At 39.6% G+C, this 12108-nt stretch overlaps 1 long non-coding RNA gene across 2 annotated transcripts in view; it reads right to left on the bottom strand.

Moving 5' to 3' along the window:
• The window catches only part of LOC135364559 (uncharacterized), a 58388-nt gene extending 49539 nt beyond the window's left edge, over positions 1 to 8849 (bottom strand). For both annotated transcript variants that reach the window (XR_010411927.1, XR_010411926.1), the window contains exons 1-2: positions 8363 to 8849; positions 6299 to 6360 (exon numbers count right to left, since the gene is read on the bottom strand). This is a non-coding gene — a long non-coding RNA (uncharacterized LOC135364559). The remainder of the gene's footprint in view (positions 1 to 6298; positions 6361 to 8362) is intronic.
• Between the last annotated feature and the right edge of the window lie 3259 nt (positions 8850 to 12108).

Here is a 12108-nt window from a genome sequence, read left to right as displayed (position 1 = left end):
AATAAAGCCTAAACCCAGCAGGAGAAGAGAAATAATAAAGATCAGAGCAGAAATCAATGAAATAGAAACCAAAAGAACGGTGGGACAGATCAACAAAACTAGAAGCTGGTTCTTTGAAAGAATTAATGAGATTGATAAACCCCTGGACAGACTTATCAAAAAGAAAAGAGAAAGGACCCAAATAAATGAAATCATGAATAAAAGAGGAGAGATCACAACCAACACCAAAGAAATACAAACAATTATAAGAACATATTATGAGCAACTATATGCCAGCAAATTAGATAATCTGGAAGAAATGGATGCATTCCTAGAGATGTACAAACTACCAACGCTGAACCAGGAAGAAATAGAAAACCTGAACAGACCCATAACCACTAAGGAAATTGAAGCAGTAATCAAAAACCTCCCAAAATACAAGAGCCCAGGGTCAATGGCTTCCCAGGGGAATTCTACCAAACATTTAAAGAAGAATTAATACCTTTTCTTCTGAAGCTGTATCAAAGAATAGAAATGGAAGGAAAACTTCCAAACTCATTTTATGAGGCCAGCATTACCTTGATCCCCAAACCAGACAAAGATCCCATCAAAAAGGAGAACTACAGACCAATATCCCTGATGAACATGGATACAAAAATTCTCACCAAAATACTAGCCAATAGGATCCAACTGTACATTAAAAGGATTATTCATCACTAACAAGTGGGATTTATTCCTGGGCTGCAAGGTTGGTTCAATATCCGCAAATCAATCAATGTGATATAATACATTAACAAAAGAGAACAAGAACCATATGATCCTCTCAATAGATGCAGAAAAAGCATTTGACAAAGTACAGCATCCTTTCTTGATTAAAATTCTTCACAGTGTAGGGATAGAGCCTATCATAAAAGCCATCTATGAAAAACCCACAGCGAATATCATACTCAATGGGGAAAAACGGAGAGCTTTTTCCCTAACGTCAGGAACATGGCAGGGATGTCCACTATCACCACTGCTGTTCAACATAGTACTAGAAGTCCTCAGCAATCAGACAACAAAAAGAAATAAAAGGCATCCAAATTGGCAAAGAAGAAGTCAAACTCTCACTTTTTGCAGATGATATGATACTTTATGTGGAAAGCCCAAAAGAATCCACCCCAAAATTGCTAGAACTCATACAGGAATTCAGTAAAGTGGCAGGATATAAAATCAATGCACAGAAATCAGTTGCATTTCTATACACCAACAACAAGACAGAAGAAAGAGAAATTAAGGAGTTGATCCCATTTACAACTGCACCCAAAAACCATAAGATACCTAGGAATAAATCTAACCAAAGAGGTAAAGGATCTATAGTCAGAAAATTATAGAACACTCATGAAAGAAATTGAGGAAGACACAAAGAAATGGAAAAACGTTCCATGCTCATGGATTGTAAGAACAAACACTGCGAAAATGTCTATGCTAGACAATCTAGCAATCTACCTAGAGCAATCTACACATTTAATGCAATCCCTATCAAAATAACATCAACTTTTTTCAAAGAAATGGAACAAATAATCCTAAAATTTGTATGGAACCAGAAAAGACTCCAAATAACCAGAGGAATGTTGAAAAAGAAAAGCAAAGCTGGTGCCATCACAATTCTGGACTTCAAGCTCTATTACAAAGCTGTAATCATCAAGACAGTATGGTACTGGCACAAAAACAGACATACGGATCAATGGAACAGAATAGAGAGCCCAAAAAATGAACCCTCAGCTCTATGATCAACTAATCTTCGACAAAGCAGAAAAGAATGTCCAATGGAAAAAAGACAGTCTCTTCAACAAATGGTGCTGGGAAAATTGGATAGCCACATGCAGAAGAATGAAACTGGACCATTTCCTTACACCACACACAAAAATAGACTCAAAATGGATGAAAGACCTAAATGTAAGACAGGAATCCATCAAAATATTTGAGGAGAACACAGGCAGCAACCTCCTTGACCTCAGCCGCAGCAACTTCTTCCTAGAAACATCACCAAAGGCAAGGGAAGCAAGGGCAAAAATGAACTACTGGGACTTCATCAAGATAAAAAGCTTTTGCACAGCAAAGGAAACACTCAGCAAAACCAAAAGACAACTGACAGAATGGGAGAAGATATTTGCAAACAACATATCAGACAAAGCGCTAGTATCCAGAATCTATAAAGAACTTATCAAACTCAACACCCAAAGAACAAATAATCCAATCAAGAAATGGGCAAAAGACATGAACAGACATTTCTGCAAAGAAGACATCCAAATGGCCAACAGACACACGAAAAAGTGCTCAACATCACTTGGCATCAGGGAAATACAAATGAAAACCTCAATGAGATACCACCTCGCACCAGTCAGAATGGCTAAAATTAACAAGTCAGGAAACAACAGATGTTGGCGAGGAGGCGGAGAAAGGGGAACCCTCTTACACTGTTGGTGGGAATGCAAGCTGGTGCAGCCATTCTGGAAAACAGTATGGAGGTTCCTCAAAAAGTTGAAAATAGAGCTACCCTATGACCCAGCAATTGCACTACTGGGTATTTACCCCGAAGATACAAATGTAGTGACCCGAAGGGGCACATGCACCCCAATGTTTATAGCAGCAATGTCCACAATAGGCAAACTATGGAAAGAGCCTAGATGTCCATCAACAGATGAATGGATAAAGAAGATGTGGTATACACACACACACACACACACACACACACACACACACACAATGGAATATTAAGCAGCCATCAAAAAAAATGAAATCTTGCCATTTGCACTGACGTGGATAGAACTAGAGGGTATTATCCTAAGTGAAATAAGTCAATCAGAGAAAGACAAGTATCATATGATCTCACTGATATGAGGAATTTGAGGAACAAGACAGAGGATCCTGGGGAAGGGAGGGAAAAATGAAACAAGACGAAACCGGAGAGGGAGACAAACCATAAGAGACTCTTAATCTCAGGAAACAAACTGAGCATTGCTGGAGTGAAGGGGGTGGGAGGGATGGGGTTGCTGAATGATGGACATTGGGGAGGGTATGTGCTATGGTGAGCTCTGTGAATTGTGTAAGACTGATGAATCACAGACCTGTACCCCTGAAACAAATAATACATTATATGTTAATAAAAAAATTGCAAAAGATGCAAAATTAAAAAAAAGAGAGCATAAATACATATAAAAGACTTGTACCTGAATGTTCATCACAGCTTTATTTGTAATATTCAAAAATTGGAAACAACCTGAATGTCCATCAGTAGGTGAACAGATAAACAAAGAAAAATAAACTTAAAAAAAAATCCCACTCAGCAAGAAAAGAAATGATACATACCATGGCAGGGATGAATCTCAAAATAATTATGCTGAGTGAAGGAAGCCAGACAAAAAAAAAAAAAAAAAAAGAATACCAATTGTATGATTCTATGTATATGAAGGTTTAGAAAATTCAAATTAATTTACACTGTCAGGAAGCATATCAGTGGTTGCTTGGGGGATGAGGTTGGGGAAGGGTAAGAGGAGGCCTTACAAAAGGCACAAGAAAATATTTAGAGGTGACAGATATGCTCATTATCTTTTTTTAAGATTTTATTTATTTATTTATTTGTTTGTTTGTTTATTTGACAGAGAGAGAGAACACACAAGCAGGGGGAGCAGTGGCAGAGGCAGAAGCAGGCTTCCCGCTGAGCAGGGACCCCCCCGATGTGGGGCTCCACCCCAGGACCCTGGGACCCTGGGACCTGAGCCAAAGGCAGACGCTTAACTGCCTGAGCCACCCAGGTGCCGTTTACTGTGTGATAATTAAATCTCAGTAAAAACGCTTAAAATAAAAAGAAAAATAGCCTGTGATGTCTGAGTATTTGAAACAATAATTGGACTAAGAGAAAAGCACTACTGAATTCAGTATTAGTGTACTTAACACTGTATGTTAATAGCAGTAGCTGACAATATAAATTATCAATAGGTGACCAGTTAAATGTTAAATTTATACACAATGTAATATTATGCAGCTATAGAAAAGAATAGGGACATTTTCTATGCATTGATAAAGAAAGATGTCCAAGTATACTGGTAAGTGAAAAATGCAAAGGGCAAAATGGCGTGCTCCGTACTATTTTGTTCTAAAGCTATTTGTATAAGTAAAAGTAATAAGACAGTGTGTATGTGTGCACGTATATATATTAAGAAGCTCTGAAAAAAAAAAAAAAAGAAGCTCTGGAAGGATATACAAGTACCTAATAAGAGTGTTTACCTGGGGTGAGTGGGTAATTACTGAGGGAAGCTATACAAAAAGGTGTTGAAAGTTCTTCATATTCATATATTCACACACATAGACATATGCATACATAACACTAAAGGGCAAGTCACCGGCAGATATTTTAATTCTATTATTGATCACAGAGAGTAGGATTGAGGAATTCCAGTTAAACGTGGTGGACTGCATATATTTACCTCCTAAATATGCTCCTTCCTAAAAGTGCACCTTGATGATAATGAAGAGGGGAAAAGGCATGAAGGAACAAGAACAAGAATAGGAAATCACAAGTTTTAGAAGGTGAAATTCATATGGAAGTGGTAACTAACCTAGAGGACCAGAAAATCAGAGGTCTAAATCAGAAGCCCAAAGACAGATTGTTCATAACACAGAAGCCCAGAAGATCCAGAGTACATTGATAGCCAAGTACTACTGAAAGCAGCAATGCAGAGAGGGCCAAAAGGGGGAGTACAAAGCCGCTCACTCGGGCAGAAGGATGCAGGCTAACTCTCTGGAGGGTTGCAACCCAAGCAGTGGTTCCCAACTTTGGCTGTATGTTGGAATCACCTGGGAGATTCTAAGAAGCCTGATGTTCATTCAGGTCACACCCTGATGATTAAATCAGAAACTCTGGGGGTGGCATCCACCCAGTCTTCAGTATTTGCTAAAGGTCCCCAGGTAATTCCAGTACGCAGCCCTTAGGAGAACCGCTGAATGGGAGAGCCCCTGCATTCGAGGACATCAGGCATAATAGCTGTAAGCAGGGGTGCTGTAATCAAAATAGGGAGATCAAATGTAAGCCTTTATATTTAATGGAGACTACTTATCTCCAAAAAAGTTCCTGGTAGTCTGGATGGTAATTATACTGCTCCTCTAGCCCACACTGAAGAGTGGAGAATTCCTTCCTCGGGAAACTAGCCCAAGAAAAATGCTCGAGAGTACACTTACCATGATGAGCACTGAGTGATGTATGGACCTGCTGAATTACTATATTGTACACCTGAAACTAACTGAACACTGTACGTTAATGTACTGGAATTAAATTTTTAAATTATTTTTCAAAAAAGGAAAATGCTTGGAAGACATTTGCGGCTGGGGATCCCCTAGTGAGATGATCTAATCAGATCAGATCAATAGAACCCACTTGACAAAGCTTGCACACAGTTTCTAATGCAAGCAGCATAGGAAAACCTTAAAAACAACAACAACAACAACCTATCACATCTTTACCAACCCAGTTATACCCATGAAAAAAGAACAGGGTGTTTATAAGAAGGGAACAATAAGAAAACAAAAAAGAATTCTGAGAGATTATAAATATGCTAGCAGAAATAAAAATTGGAATATGTTGAGGAAACTTCGCAAAAAACGGGGATGGAAAATAGGAGAAAAGAAGTAAGAAAATCAGAGAATCAGTCCAGGAAATTGAACATCTAAATAATATGTCCCAGGGGTGCCTGAGTAGCTCAGTGGGTTAAGCATCTGCCTTCGGCTCAGGTCATGATCCCGGGGTCCTGGGATCGAGTCCTGCATCGGGCTCCCTACTCGGCGTGGAACCTGCTTCTCCCTCGCCCTCTGACCCCCTTACCCCAGGGTCATGCACTCTCTCTCGCAAATAAACAAAATCTTTAAAAATAAATAAATAAATATGTCCCAGAAAAACATGGAGAATATTATCTCACAAGTAATAAAAGATGGTTTCTAGAACTGAAAGAGCTGAGTCTCCAGACTGAAAGGGCTCATAGAACACTCAGCAAGATAAATTTTAAAAGGCTCACATCAACACACATCATCAGATTTTTAACGTACTCAGGATAAAAGGAAGTTCCCGAAAGTATCCTGGGAGGGAAAAAAAGTCACAAAAATGGATAAGAGTCACAATGCCTTTGAAGTCCTTATCGGCAATGCTGGAAGCTGTATTATAAGCAATGTCTGCAAGTTTGAGTGAAAATAATTTCCAACTTAGGATTCTGTACCCAAACCATAAATCAAGTGTGGCAGTGGAGTAAAAACATTCTTGATATTGTAAGCTCTCAAAAAAATTTACCTCTTCACGCAGCCCTTCTCAAGAATCTACATGTGCCCTTCACCCCAAGTGAGGCAGCCAACCTGGAAAGAGAAGGAAACAGGATGGAAGACACAGAGATCCATTGCATAGAGAGGGTGAGGAAAATCCCCAGGGTGGTAGTAAAGAAGCTTGCAGGGTCAGAGCTGTGTGGCTGGCTTAGAGGACAACCAATTTTTATAGAAGAGTTATCACAAGAAAAAAGATAAAACTGAAAGAGCACTTGATTCATTTGAATATACTGAGGAGAGATTTACATTTCTTGGTAATCTATAGGACAGGGAACACTTTAAAAAAATAAGTCAGTTATTAATTCCAGGGAAACCAAAATTTTACAGGAAAAAGAATCCTAATATACCAAATGACTTGATCTTGAACTACAGATGTAAAGACATAATAATGTCTCCCATCATCTTTTTTTTTTTTAAGTAAGCTTTACACCAACATGGGACTTGAACTCATGACCCTGAGACCAAGAGTTGCATGCTTTACCTACTGAGCCAGCCAGGAGCCCCAAGACCTAATAATGTTCACACCATTTCAATGTAGTCCAAATGGGAACTTTTTTTGGAGGATGGGAAAAGATACATGTGTGGGGGTGGTGTGGGGAGGGAGATAAGCTAAAGTCAGTAGTAGCTAATACTTGAAACTGAAACATCAAGGTAAGAGTTCACTTTTTATATTCAACAACGTTTTTGTTTTGTTTTTAAAGAAAGAACTAGAAGAGTTGGAATTGATTGCATCTGAAGAGCTGGAGTCAGGGTGCAGTGCGGTTGGCGCAGGAGGCTCAAGTGTTTTATGTTCTGAAGGACTTTATGACTTTTTAATCATTGTAGGGCTTTGTTAGAAATAAAAGCAAAACACATTTTAAAAGCCTGCAAACTGAGGATGCATATTATGATCTGAGCAAACTTAGTGAAAAGCTAACCACCACAGACAAATGCTGATGGAAATGCCAAGGTGGTGGGAGGAGGGAGAATCGGGTTGGTTTTGGACTTGCAGGTAACTCTAAATGCCTGAAGGCGATGGAACTTTGTTTTACTGGCATTTTTATTGCCAGTGACATTTAACCTTTTCAAATGTCAATTGGCCATTTGTATTCTGTATAATAGTTGAGTTTGTAATTTTTAAAAATTGTAGAGGGAAGAAAAGAGTTGCTATTTTAAAGAACTGCCTGCAGCTTCTTCTGCTCTCTAATGGTATAATTCATCACAGGGCAATTGTTTCTTGGCTCAGAAAAATACCTTAAAAGATGGAGAGCCTATGGTGTAGGACAGAAAAGAAGAAGAGACGTTGAACACAGGGTAAGTGAGAGGATGTGATGTATTCTGAGGGAAATGTCATAAAACTTATGAAGACCAAGACTCTACCATAGTGAGATCTGAAGAGAACAATCAGCACCAGGAATAGATGTCAGGGAATCAGAAAGGAGCAGACCAAGATAAACCACATCTCACAAGCACTATCAGAAATACTGGGGAAGATCTTGGGTTTCCAGGTGATTGGCCAGTTTGAAAAAAAGACCTAAGCTATTAAAGAGAAGTTGATCCTAGAAAAAGGAAAACTGACCAACACTTGGGTTATGTAAAATAAAATTGTTGATAAAAAGATTTAATCCATCTAGAATTTTCAGGTGTGAAAAAATTTTTCTCTAAATGGTAATCCAGTTTTCTCAAAGCTACTTACTGTAAAATGGACCTTTTTCATATTTATTTATGCTGAAACTGTCATCAAATACTTTTTTATTTGGGCCAATTTCTGGAGTTTCATTCAATTCCATAATTTGTCTGTTCTAGTAGAGACACTATCATGATTAGAATATTGTGTTATCTCCCCCCCCCCGCCCCATAATAGCCAGGGGAACGAAGCCTCTGTGGTCTGACCTCCTTCCTGGCATTGAGACCACATACAGCACATCTATTTTTGGTTGGAACCTTCCCCTATCCCCATCAAAGTCGTAGCCTATGCTTCAGGTTTCCTTTGTGCAATTTCCATCATATTAAAATGACCACAAAGGGAGTATTCCTCATATGCTCCATAACCTACCATTGTCCCTCCAGATTATGAGGCGTTCATATTGCCCAAGATCTTCTATTTGCACTTCCCAAGAGGCCATCTGCTTTTTCAAGGAAGAGAGTTCTGGGCATCTTGTCTTTAGTTCTTAAAAAACAAAAACAAAAACACAACTTTTAAAATGTGGCATTGTGGCAAAATTCCACATCTCTGGCTGTCTGCCCCTCCCATCCTTTCCCTAGACTCTAGCACTGATAGAGTTTCCTCCTATGTTCGTTCACTTTTCATCCAACTTGTTTTTATTAGTTTTAAGTTTTAGGCCATGAAAAGGAATCGGTCTACCAGATCTACTTATAGGTCATTAAGCCAATGTTAAAACATATTTATAAATAATTACCAAAATTTTAAGGTGTCAATGTTTCTACAAAAACTACTTTGAATTCTAAAGGTATGTCCATTCTTTTACTAGTATCTCTTACTACTTTAGACTTTAAAAATGAAGAACTAAATTGAAAAAGATCCACACTGGCCAAGCTAGCTTCATAGCAAATTATTAAGTAGCCACATTTCTGGGTGGAAAAGCAAGATTCATTCCGATGTGGGTTCTAAAATGGGATCACTGTTCACCCATCAATTTTTTTTTTTTAAAGATTTTATTTATTTATTTATTTATGAGAGACAGAGAGAGAGAGGCAGAGGGAGAAGCAGGCTCCCAAGGAACAGAGAGCCCGATGCGGGACTCGATCCCAGGACCCTGGGATCATGACCTGAGCCGAAGGCAGACGCCTAACCATCTGAGCCACCCAGGCGCCCCCCATCAATTTTTTTTTTAACTGTAAAAATTAGCAAGAGCTGGGCGCCTGGGTGGCTCAGTTGGTTAAGCGACTGCCTTCAGCTCAGGTCATGATCCTGGAGTCCCTGGATCGAGTCCCGCATCGGGCTCCCTGCTCGGCAGGGAGTCTGCTTCTCCCTCTGACCCTCCTGAGCCTCCCCCCTCTCATGTGCTCTCTCTCTCAAATAAATAAATAAAAATCTTAAAAAAAAAAAAATTAGCAAGAGCTATTCTTTAAAAGTCCTTTTAACATGATCGTAAAAATAATGTCAGAAGCCCGTAACAAAGAGAAGCCTTGATCAAGTGTTTAGACTACATTACTGAAAAGAATTCTCATGAAATCTCTGAACATTCCTGTTAACCCCATTTTTCATATTAGTGTGCTGACCATTATTCACACACAGCAGAGCCACATTACCCTTTAAGGATTTAAGTGGCTTACTTTATTCAATTCTTTCATGATCATTCGCAACAGAAAATTAATGAAAAATGTTAACGCCAAAAAGACCTGTTTATGATATATAGAGAGAGAAAGCAGAGCACACTATATATACATGTATCTACGTATTAGTAAGGCTTTGTTGGCTTGCATAAATTGGCTTACATAAATAGCACTGGTATAAAAGGGCTCAGAGAAGAAAGAGCTTGCTCCAAACCAGGGGTTTTGTTCCATGTAGTTTTGTACAATAGGAACAACATTCATTAAAGGAGTTAAAGACAGGAAAAAGTGGACAAGACAGATGGGGACACTTGAACAAATTGGGATGAATAAACCATTCACTAGCTATCTAACTCTGAAATTCCAGGCTTAAAAATTTTGGAGGGGATTTAGCGCTCATTTGGCATGCTGAGACTAGCAAAGGAGTTATTCTTGGGCCCCTGATCGTAAGTAAGGCTTTGCAATACCCTTGGCACACTGAAGCAGCCGGTTATTGGAAGGATACTATCTTCCAAGTCTATAGTAGCTCAAAAATTATTTTCCTCCCTTAAAAATGTTGACGTATCGCTGGTTTCCAGGAAGTTAGCAAAATTTAACTTCAAGCTAAAAAAATTTATTTCATCTTATCAATTATTAACCTTGTAATGTGCAAGGTGTGTTTTGGCTTCTGGAATATAAACCCACATTCCTTTTGAGGCTCTCAGTCCATTGAGGAAGACAACCAGAGCCCACAGAAAACAACTGGCGTGTCCTCACAGCATCTTCAGTGATGCTATTCCATCCTGGTTGTGTGTGGGGGTGGGCAGGCAGGCACCGTGAGGGAATAGTTAAAAAAAAAAAAAAAAAAAAAAAAAGGCAAGCTAATTCTTGAACAGTGGGTAGGAAACTGTAAGACAGGCAGAGGAGGAAGAAAACTCCAGCCAGACGAAAACAGCCAAGCACAGAAGACATGGAAATAGAACATGGCCTTTCTGGGGTCCAGCAAAAATAGATGAGTCTTAACATGTTATGTCCCACTCCTCTCTACATGGCAGGGGTGAGTTGGGCTACTTAGGTGCCGAGGCTTGAGTACCCAAGGCTGGACTGAACCTTCAGAAGTAGTAGAATTTCCTCCTCAAAGTAGTATCAGACATCAAAAGCTAGAATTTTTAAGATCAAATAAATACAAGCACCTATCACAGTGCCTGGCAGTTACTTCTTACATTTCTTTCAAGCCTTTAATTTCATTAAGCAGCCCATTCAGCACCCTTATTTAGGCTTAGGAGTTAAGCTGTTTAGGTTCAGGAAGATGAAGGGGGAGCAGATGTGGGGAGTGTCGTGTGGTGCAAATGACGGGGTTCAGGCAATCATAGGATGGAAGAGTAAGGGAGGAGTTAAAACCTTAGGCCTATTTCCAAAGAAGACATCCAGATGGCCGACAGACACATGAAAAAGTGCTCAACATCGCTCGGCATCAGGGAAATCTCATACCTCAATGAGATATCACCTCACACCAGTCAGAATGGCTAAAATTAACAAGTCAGGAAACGACAGATGTTGGCGGGGATGCGCAGAAAGGGGAACCCTCCTACACTGTTGGTGGGAATGCAAGCTGGTGCAGCCACTCTGCAAAACAGTATGGAGGTTCCTCAAAAAGTTGAAAATAGAGCTACCATACGATCCAGCAATTGCACTACTGGGTATTTACCCCAAATATACCAATGTAGGGATCTGAAGGGGTACGTGCATCCCGATGTTTATAGCAGCAATGTCCAAAATAGCCAAACTGTGGAAAGAGCCAAGATGTCCATCGATAGATGAATGGATAAAGAAAATGTGCTATATATACAGTGGAATATTATGCAGCCATCAAAAAGAATGAAATCTTGCCATTTGCAATGACGTGGACGGAACTGGAGGGTGTTATGCTGAGTGAAATAAGTCAATCAGAGAAAGACATGTATCATATGACCTCACTGATATGAGGAATTCTTAATCGCAGGAAACAAACTGAGGGTTGCTGGAGTGGGGGGTGGGAGGGATGGGGTGGCTGGGTGATAAGACATTGGGGAGGGTATGTGCTATGGTGAGTGCTGTGAATTGTGCAAGACTGTTGAATCACAGATCTGTACCTCTGAAACAAATAATGCAATATATGTTAAGAGAAAAAAAAAAGATAGCAGGAGGGGAAGAATGAAGGGGGGGGAACCAGAGGGGGAGATGAACCATGAGAGACTATGGACTCTGAGAAACAAACTGAGGGTTCCAGAGGGGAGGGGGTTGGGAGGATGGGTTGGCCTGGTGATGGGTATTAAAGAGGGCACGTTCTGCATGGAGCACTGGATGTTATGCACAATGAATCGTGGGTCACTACATCAAAAACTAATGATGTAATGTATGGTGAATAACATAACATAATAAAAAAAGAAGAAGAAAAAAAAAGAACCTTAGGCCTAAGGCCAGTAGAGGATGCAGGAAAAGATTGGTTTAAACTTAAACCAATAGCCAAAGATGATGAATTCTGGAAAA

Source organism: Mirounga angustirostris, unplaced genomic scaffold (assembly GCF_029215605.1).
Source record: "Mirounga angustirostris isolate CCGP_5_RB_7025 unplaced genomic scaffold, mMirAng1.0.hap1 SCAF_5, whole genome shotgun sequence".
In the NCBI taxonomy this organism is placed as follows: Eukaryota; Metazoa; Chordata; class Mammalia; order Carnivora; family Phocidae; genus Mirounga; species Mirounga angustirostris.
Note: the sequence above shows the minus strand (reverse complement) of the source record. Positions and strands in the feature narration are given on the sequence as shown.